This window comes from Scleropages formosus, chromosome 13 (assembly GCF_900964775.1).
Source record: "Scleropages formosus chromosome 13, fSclFor1.1, whole genome shotgun sequence".
In the NCBI taxonomy this organism is placed as follows: Eukaryota; Metazoa; Chordata; class Actinopteri; order Osteoglossiformes; family Osteoglossidae; genus Scleropages; species Scleropages formosus.
The window spans coordinates 5,050,094-5,060,721 of record NC_041818.1 but is presented as its reverse complement, the minus strand read 5'-3'; positions in this window follow the sequence as shown (position 1 = coordinate 5,060,721).

Genomic DNA, 10,628 nt, shown 5'->3' with positions numbered 1-10,628 from the left:
CACAGCTGGGTAATTTGTACAATTTGAGCAATTCACAGCAAATGCCATGATGAAGGCTAGTACAGCAGGAGGTGGGATTCAAACCTGAGCTTTTTTAATAGAGGGCAGCAGCTCTAACCACTGCACCATATGGTACCAAAAGGAAAATATGGATTAATCCAACGCAGGGGGCCGAGGGACATGCATGTTTGTCGCTACTTCGGCGAAAATAAGATCTCAGCACTTGTCTCAGAGTAAACTAGTTTCGTTTTGAAAAAGTTCCAGCCTTTGGAAATATTAACCTCAGTGCTCTGCAGAGAACTACTGCATCATTAAAACCAAATGAGACATAGACTACTGGTCTACAGTTAAAGTAACCAAAGATGTGAATAGTAATTTGAAAAAATGCAGCGTGTCAGACACTGGAATAAAGCCTTGGTGCAATGTAGCTGCCCGCTGCTTAAGTTCCATTACAGTGTGGACCTCGTGCACCGCTGATGCCCTTCCACTAGGTGGCGACGGTTGTGGTCCCCCTCATAGTGCCCACTGTCGCAACTTCTTAATATGGGGAAAAAAAAGATTGTTCTGACATAAACTAGTGCAAAATTATAAATGGTTCCACCAGTGCCTCTGTCATAAGAGGTGTTCCAGGCTGTCGAACCGTTTAGCTAGCTGGTACCGCCGTTTGAACGGAAGGCCGTGTCACGTAAGGGATCCAACCGGTTGATAAGCAAATGTTTATGGCATTTTATGCTTGCATATTTTTATTTAGGCAATTTCTGGCTATTGCAGAACAATTGAGCGCCACTACTGTGCTGTGCATTTTCGACTCTTAAAATGAAGACGATGACAGTCCGCCGGTAACCACAAACAAAATCCAGCTCCATTTTGCAAAAACAACATTTGGGCAAAACGTTTGTTACAATCAATTCCGCGGAAGCCCTAATTGGCGTTTTTTTTTTTCGCTTTCTGGCAGAAGGTGCCGTGCGTCAAGACCACTGTTTCCATGCGTACGGCGGGGGCCCCGGGGCCCGGCCGTCACTCCTCCATCCAAATAGCTATCTATAGGCCAGGCCTGACATTTCTCCACATTGTTTAGCTCCGACGTTAATCCTTTAAAGAGGTCTCTGCAAAGCGATCCAATCTGTTTCCAGGCAGCGACTTCAGCTCTACTGAGAACGGATAGCTTTATTAACACTGACAGAGGGATCATTTTCTAAAAATACCCTCGGCAGCCCTCTAATAAATCATTTTGCGTGGCCCCGATAAAGGAAGAAACCACGAGAAATTAAAGCATCAGGAGGAGAAACCACTCTCTGGCAGAAATGCGATGGTCGTGGTACATTTTCCTGATTGAAATAGCATGTTGTCCTCGGCTGCTTCGTTTCGGCGGTGCTTAAATTATAGCGTCTCCAGAGTTTGAAAAATGCCCTTGTTAGAAAAAAAGGAAGAGAGAAAGAAGAAAGTATTCCAAATTTATGAAGATAATCCCTGGTGTGGCTCACTGTGGCGTTGGCACTTAATGGTGCTTTTACAGAGGACTATCTCTGGGATCTAATTGGTAAAAGGAATTTTCCCCCTTGCCGTTCGGAAATAGAAGGCAAACGCTTCTGGAGCACTTTGGGTCTTATCGGGAATACAGACTCTGTACTGAAAGGAACTCCCTCAGTTTTGGTGAGCTTGTTGTCAATAAAAATTTCTGTTAGAGTCGCCAGAGCTCTATGTTCTCTGGGAGTCACAATGGTTCTGAGAATTTATCAGTTTGGTGTATTATAGTCTGAGAGTCTCCCAGAGGTTCAAAGAGGTTTGAAGTGTGGCTCTGTGAGTTTTAATAGACATTAAACAAGCAGTTTGTTCGTTCGTCCATCCCTTAGCAATAACCAATGCAGGGTGACCGTAGTCTGGAGCCTATCCTGGAGGCATAGGTTAGGTTGTGTATGTACGGGATGGGACATGAGCCCATCAACACATAAGGGCAACTTAGCATCATCAATCCACCTGGAACACATGTCTTTAGGAGGAAACCGATATAGTAACAAATAAAATAACACAGGAAGAACATACACATTCCATAACCACAAGGAAGTGGATTCACACCTTTTCCACAAGCACAGAGCAGTAGATGTGAGACATCAGCACTATCAGCTGCACCACCAGTCTGTGCCTGTCCTGTGGTGTCATCCAGCTTCTTTTATCTGGACATTGAGCTCACAGTTTTCTCAAGTGAAGCCCAAGTAACAGCACACCACCACATATTTCTACCGTAATTTTTCAAAATTCACCTTGAAAGCTCAACCGGCTTCACATTTTTATCATAATAAACATATAAACATGAAAATACAAAAACTAAATGTCTACAGTGGTTCTCACTGCACATGATGCCACTGTCAAAGCAGTTATACTTCTTGTTCTTCCCAGGCTCTGAATTGGAGCAATACCTGTGTGGACTCGTAACACTCATCTTACATTTACATTCATTTATTTAGCAGACTCTTTTCTCCAAAGCAACTTCCAGTGAACTCTATGTAGTGTTATCAGGCCACAGACCTTATTCACCAAGGTCACTTACACTGCTAGATACACTATTACACTGGGTCACTCATCCATACATCAGTGGAACACACACACACACACACACACACTCTTTCTCTCTGTCACTCACAGATGGGTGAACCTGAACAACATGCTTTTGGACTGTGGGAGGAAACCAGAGCACCCGGAGGAAACCCACACAGACACGGGAAAAGCATGCAGACTCCACACAGACTGAGCGGGGATCAAACCCATGTCCTCTTGCACCACCCAGGCACTGTGAGACAGCAGCGCTACTTGCTGTGCCACCATGCTGCCCGTGTCATCTTAAACTAGCAGGTGGGATTCGGATTTCTGCATAAGGTTTTTTTTTTTTTTTCGTGGGGGAGGGGTGGGGGTCTGTTGATGACTGCTTTGGGATGTCTGAGGGTTCCCTTTCTTTATCTTTCTACAGGCCGTCAGGTGCAAGCATGACACCACTACTTGTGAAACATGAAATTTGCTCCTCGTGGGGCATATTAATAACATAGCCGCTGTAAAAGGCTACCAGGCAGGACTGGTTTAAAAATTAGTCAAACCCGTTTTGACTTTGTAGGTGATATTTTCTATTAAACATCTATATTTAGGGGGTGCGGTGGCGCAGTGGGTTGAACTGGGTCCTGCTCTCTGGTGGGCCTGCGGTTCCAGTCCCACTTGGGGTCCCTTGCGGCAGACTGGCGTCCCGTCCTGGGTGTGTCCTCTTCCCCTCCAGCCTTACACCCTGTGTTGCCAGGTTAGGCTCTAGCTCTCTGCGACCCCAATGGGACAAGCAGTTTGGACATTAATATTTACATTTAATCATTTAGCTGACACTTTATTCCAAAACTTCCAGTATTAAGCTTTTTATTTAGTTGTACAATTGTTTACCCATTTATACAGCTTGGTAATTTCTACTGGAGTGATGTAGGGTAAGCACCAGTTTGTTCCCTTAATGAACTTACGTCTTGATAACCAGTTCAGTTTTCATCCCATTTTCAGCTGCTAAAGTATAAATTTGTGTTCTGAGCATACATAACGTTCATATGCTTGTTATCTGAAATAATAACAAAAAAATAATATTTCATTTATGAATTCAATTTTTTTTTCCTAGCTTTGTGAAAAACTACTTTTTTGTCATTATGTACAATATTACGTTAACCTTAGGGGGTGCTGGGTTGATTCTTGCCTAAGGGGGCAATAAACCCGAGCGCTGGCCAACCACCGGCGAGTGGAGCGTGACTAAGTGCTTTTTTCACGGGCACAGGGCCGTGCTGGTTTAACCGAGGGTCAAATGGTCTTTCAGACCAGCAGAGCAGGTCCAGCGACTGGTGCCAGAGCCTGCCTGCTCCAGAGCCCATCCGAGCTGGTCTGATGAAGATGCGGATGAGGATCGGGGGCTGGAAATACTCACCAGAGGCCCATGCATCTTGGTGCCAGAACGGCCCCTCTGCTGCCTCGGCCATGAGTGACATGTGAATTACAGTTTGTGGTAACGATAATAGCTGCGTGAATGCGGGCCAGCGCGTTTCAGCCATCACCCATTCATATCTGGCACGAGCTGAAAGTCGAGCGCTGCTGCTATTTGAAGAGGCAAATAAAAATGACAAGCTAACTGTTAAAGAACTGCTGATTTTTCACATGTTGTTTTAAAAGGTTCCATGGCCGTGCCAGCGTTTCATTTTTGTTTTTTTATTTTTTTATTTCATTTTATTTTTTTAATTCCCTCTCGCGTCCATGCAAACCGCAGCCAGATATACGAAAACCCTTCATTTATAACAGAGATCTAAAAATAATAATCACCATAATGGAACGTCTTTGATGGGAATGTCCGTGTGGAGAACAGTTGTGAGCCCTGTCAGATGGGGCCCCTCCTTGCCGGAACAAGAATTCTGCTGCGCAGTCATGAACCCCCTCCACCCCCAAAAGTTTTCCACACTCTCCAGTGTGTAGTTTTCATTACGGAGACAATACGTGGGCCTGCAGTGCCGAGGGTCCAGATCCTGTCAAGGATGATGCATCATTTTATGAACGGGATACCATACTGTTGCAGTTCAGGTTGAACCCCTACCTCAAAAACACAGCAGCAACCTGGGACTTGAACTAACATACTACAGGTTTCAGTTTTGTATCCTTAACCAACACACAACCTAGGGTCGATCCACCAGAGGCTTTGTTCATCCACCCAGCTGGCTCCTGCCTCCTATTGAAATTGATATTTTTTACACAATTCCTGATTTTTTTGGAGTCCCACTAACGAGGCACAATAAAGCTTAAAAAATGGTTTATTACAGTTCTCATCAAGTGCTATCTGCCCCAGATGTACTCTCCTCAACACACATTTTCAGAACCGCTTGTCCCATACGGGGTCACGGAGCCAACCCAGCAACACAGGGTGTAAGGGACACACCCAGGATGGGACGCCAGTCCGTCACAAGGCACCCCAAGCGGGACTTGAACCCCAGACCTACTGGGGAGCAGGACCGTGGCCCAACCCACTGCACCACCGCACCACCGCACCTCCTCTCTCCTCAACATTTGTTCTATATCTTTTTCTGTTCCATGAAAATCACTTATCTACTTGTACCCAAAACAATGACCATCCAAGGTCCCTGGCATCCAATCCCAGTAAGTGGAATTCAGGAGTAACAGCGGTCCTCTCTTCTAGAACTTTCTACTGCAGCCTATATCACAGGCATATACAGACCGGACAAAAGAAAAGATACAATGAAAGATATAATAAGAAATTAAACAATAAAGGACAAAGGAGTGCCATAGTGCAAATTAAAAAATAACTGAAAGTAAGTCATAATAATATAATGCAGTAAACAGTAATAAGACTGTAATAAAGCAAGTACACTCCCACACTCAAAAGGCTCCTGCAACACACCAGTTAACTCAGTGACAGTGAGCTCCGTCAGCCCAGTTAGCAAGGCAGTAAATGTACATGTGAACCGCACCAGTCTCCCAGACATCTGGAAACAGTCCAAAACCAGGTACACTGACCCAGAGAGCATCACTAGTGGTACTGTCAGCATCAGGACCAGAGGCGAATGTCCTGGAGCAGGGTCACAGAGCAGCCTTTCCCTTTCGCATCGGCCCCTCTCTTTGTTCCGGGACTCTTTGTGCTGACACCGAGCTGGCTGCCGGCGCACAGAGCGCAGCTGGAGCCGGTGCCTTGAGACGTCAACACACCGACGAATGGGTGATTGCACTTGACAGGGCAGGAAGATCCCCGGTTAGAAAGATTAGAAAATTAGAGAGATGCTCAGAGAAGCTGAAATGTTAAACAGTCTCCGTAGACCACGTGCAGAGTGGGGAACTGCTTTGGTGACACTGGCCAAGAGGGAGAGATGTGAATTAGGTGCGAAAACGGTAATAACAATACAGCCACCCTTACACAAAAACCAGTTCAGCTGAAGCCAACAGTGCCTTGCAAAAGTATTCAGACTCGCAACAAATTCTTTCATTTTACCAAATTTCAAATGGAACATTGAAATATTGTTCTCCATGATATTTTATTTTTTAAAACAGAAAGTCAGGATGAATTATTCCAATGTGACATTGCTTTTATGTAAGAAAATGTTCTGAAGTAAAACTGAAATAAGCAGTTTGCATAAGTATTCCAACCCCACACACTAATACTTGGCACTGTTATGTCTTTGTACTGCGGAAAGAAACACATGTGACTGATTCAAACCAAGGGACCTGTGAGGTCATGAGCTACCTGCTGTGTGACCCAATTAAAAAAAAAATAAATAAATAATAATTTTTTAAAAACAAGAAACCCTTGACAAACAAGAACGGGGTAACATCCACCTGGGAAACATTAACATACTGTACACATAGAACTTTTTCCTATTTTTGATTTTTCATAAGATAACTGATGCGCGGCCCTTTTGTTTTAAACTGGCTCAGTTTTCAAAGCCGGGGCACTCTGCATCCAGACGCGGTCCCCATGCGCCTCGACCAACCAGGCTCAGCTGTCCTCTTCGATTTAAATGTACAAAAGACAGATTTGTCGAGTTGCATTTTGTAAGGATGTCAACACTGATTGTGAAGCCCACATCCCAGCTGAGAATCTCAAGTATTTCAGATTGTACCCTGGAGCTGAACCAAGGCCTTGGGCTCCCCCCCACCTGATAAAAATCTTGTACAGCGGATTGAGTGCTCCCTTTTTTCCAATGCAAACACGTCATCTTAAGGCTGTCCTTTGTTTTAGAAATACAGGCCTTCCGCTGGATTATACATAAATGACCTCAGCTTTCCATCGCCTCGCTGTGTATTTAAGTATGGTGCAGAAATGAAATATAAAGAAAAAATAAACTGGTAACTTTGCTCACCATAGCTCAAGGCCTCGGTCAAAACACACTGTTAATGACCACTAATGTGAACGCACAGGTCTGCAGCGCCAGCATAAACCTCCGTGGGCCCGTAGCAACCTGAACCCACCTAGCGGAGATGAATATCTGCTGTGGATCACTCATAGTGCATGTGACTACATGGTACCCAGATGAGCAGGTACAAAAACAGCACCAGAAAGTGCCCGGGAGCTGTCATCCTCAATCACATGGACCACTAAAGACCAAGCACTGAGCACAGGCTGTGGCAGCAGAGAGCAGCGACCACGCTGGGCGTTTTTCCTCGCCTTGTGGTTTTTTGATGGTTTGCACGGAGAGTCTGATTTTCATTATCAATTTTGGCTTGTTTTTATTTCTCCGACCGCAGTCATGAACCACGTGGCCGATTGTTGCCAGATAGAGTGGTAACACAGTGTGGGACAGCAGCAGGAGGGCAATCGGACAGAGGTACGCCAGCAGAGACAGGGTTGACGATAAAGGGGCGTCAGAACGAAAGGAAAGGGAAAGTAAATAGCATAGAGAGACTTTCTTGTCCCACTGGCGAGCGGCAGAGATGGGAGGAGGGAGCCCTGGAGGGGGCCCAGGAGAAAGAGCCCTTCCCTGCTAGTAATTCACAACACACTTGCGGTGGGCGCCCACGTCCTGGCTGCCTCGCAGCCCAGCGCACTGCAACAAAGGCCCCGCGCTCCCTCCTCCGCCCTTGCATTACTCAAAGCGGGCAGGCACAATGAAGCACTAAATGTCGGATGATGTGGCTTATGAGCCATTAAATTCTGTCCACACTCTGGGCCCTGGCCTGCAGCAGCAGGGCCAGCCTGACCGTGCCAGCCCCCATCTGAGGGCCCCAAGACTTCGACAGCTCGCACACATGTACCAACACACCCAGAGCAGCTTGCTGGTGGTGCTGTCCACACCACTTCCCCGTACTGAACAGTGGAAAATTCTACCTTAGGGCTAGGGTTCGGCTTAGGGATAGGGTTAGAGTTATGGCTAGGGCTCATGAATTAGCATTAGCATTAGGGTTAGCGTTAAAGTTAGGGGTTAAGGCCTAGAGTTTGGCTTAATTTTAATGTAGGGATATTGTTTGTATTAGGGTTCATGATAGGGTTAAAGTTGGGGTTAGTGTTAGAGTTAGGGTTAGGGTAAATGTTATGTTTAGGGTTAGGGTTATGGATAAAGTCATGGTTACAGTTAGGGTTACAAGGTTAGGGTTAGGGAGTTAAGGCCAGGGTTAGGCAGTTAGGGTTAGGGAGTTAGAGTCAGGGAGTTAGGATTTGGGAGTTATGGTTAGGGTTTGGGAGTTAGGGTTTGGGTGTTATGGATAGGGTTAGATTCTGCAGCAAGGTCCTACAGACAGCTTTTTCTCAATGGCATGAGTCAATGAGTACAAGGTCTGATGTTTCCGCACGCTGGTTTTGCTGTGTTATAGCATCTCACCACAAATAAGACTGGAAACAATTTGCCTGCTTCTTAAATGAATGATGTCATTCCTCTGTTTTGCTTTTTGCTATTATCATTCCAGCTTGCTATTATCATTCCATTATTAACACCGCTTTATGAAATATTCTGTGGTTTTCATTACGGGTTTGACAGCTCCGCTGTGTCTTGCTGATGAAATCGCTTTCGCGCTTCATCACCGCATCACTTCCCGTGACATGCATCCAAAGTCCTCGGCTGAACGCTAGGATTGCAGCCCTCATGTTAAACTATCGTGATCCTCGAGAAATGAAGCAAAAGGGGGAAAAGCACAATAAAAGCGAACTTTGCGGAAATGCTTTGGTTGTGGACAAAGGCATTGGAAGACATTCAACGACTAATCAAAAGGGTCCACTTCAATTGCCCATACATTCCAGCTGGATGGTGAGCACAGAAGGAGGCCACGGGTTTTCGTATCCATGACATTTCTCATTGGTCCCTTATTTTAGGAAGTAATTCCTTCATAATTGTTATTCTGCAAGATTCATTCCCTGGTTGCTGCAAGCATTCAGTTCTAGGAGCTCACTAATGCCAAACTGGGGTGTGTGTGTGTGTGTGTGTGTGTGTGTGTGTGTGTGTGTGTGTGTGTGTGTGTGTGTGTGTGTGTCCTCCTGTTGGGCAGTACTCACCTGAGCTCTTAAGCCCTCTAGTGGACACTGGCAGAAGTGCACCCCATCCTGGTCTGTCCCCAGCCACGCAGCACAGACCTGCTGAAGTGACAGCAAGATCAACAAAGTGCGAGTCACAAGGCATCCACTCACATGGTTGTGTTATTAAAATCAGATGGGTTCTCTGGCCCACTGCAGCCCTCATCTCACCGACTCAGGGCCTGGCAGCAGAGCATGTTAATGTCACTGGCCCAGAGGCTGCCACCAGAACTGTGTCATATGTCTGGGGCTGCGGCAAAAACAACAAACGGAATAAAAAACATGGGCCATCACCCTCGGGAGTCTGCTTTGCCTTTTGAACCTATGTGCAAAGTGCAAAGCTTGGGATCTGCAGTGGAGGTCTGGGGCCAGGGCCAATTTTATAATTAAGTGAACCTATGCAATCGCTTAGGGGTGCTGAAATTTGTGGGGTGCCAAAATTTGTAACTAAAACCAAAAAATAAATTGGAACCTTGGAGAAAATTAAGAAAAACCTTGCTTAACAACAATAGTGGTCAGCTGGAAGCATAATGGCTAGAGCTGCTACCTTTGGACCTAAAGATTGCAGATTGGATCCCCACCTCAAGCTGTAGTACCCTTAAGCAAGGTACTTATCCTGAATTGCTCCAGTAAAATTACCCAGCTCAATAAATGGGAAAATAGCATTAATGGGTAAATAACAATGTAAGTCGCTTTGGAGAAACGCATCAGCTAAATGAATACATGTAAAAAACAAAACAGTTTAATTAGAAATTTGGAAATTCACTCAGAACTACCAAATCTCTCTCTAGGTCTCAAAGGTCTCAAAACTCATCTTGTTCAGACTCACTTCTCCTCCGATCTCATAAACGCTGACAAGTGTAAGTGTGTTTATGTTTAAAAATTTTAAGGATTTGGTTCATAATGGAAAAGTCTTTATGCAACTAGTGGTATAACGTAAATTGGTTCATATGGTGGAATGTCACAAATCGACTGTACACTAGAATCACGTGTCTGCGTCTAAATCTCTAATTCTGTTGATGTAACGCACTGTGTGTGTTTTTCTAAGAGATGTCCATTGCTTTAGAGAAAAGCATCTGCTAAATGAATGAATGTAAATGCAAATGTAAATGTAAGACGATCTGCCACATTTTTGTTGCAACATTCTCCGTAACATTTTCTATTAAACAAACTGTTGCTCTCAACAGCAAATAGTTTATATCTATTTGTTGCCTTAGCAAACTTCAGCCTTGAAAACAAGTTCAGTTTTCAGTCTGTTTCCAGTCATTAAGTATAAATTTGTGTCCTGTGCTAATGCTCACATGTGTTTTATAACATACTTCCATAAAAATAACTTGTCATTTATTTCATGTGGACCCATACAATGCTGGCCGCACTGTGCACAGCCAGGATACCTCCGCTCGTGGTGCCTGGATTCTCTCATTGTAGGTTCGAATCTGGCTCAGTCCGTGTGGAGTTTGTATGTTTTCCATGTGTCTGCATGGGTATCTCCCACACTCCAAATACATGCAGGTCAGGTGAACTGGAAATTAAAAATTGCCTGTAATGTGTGAATGGGTGAGTGTGTAACGCTAGCCTGCGATGGACTGGCATCCTTTCCAGGATGTACCCACCAGCC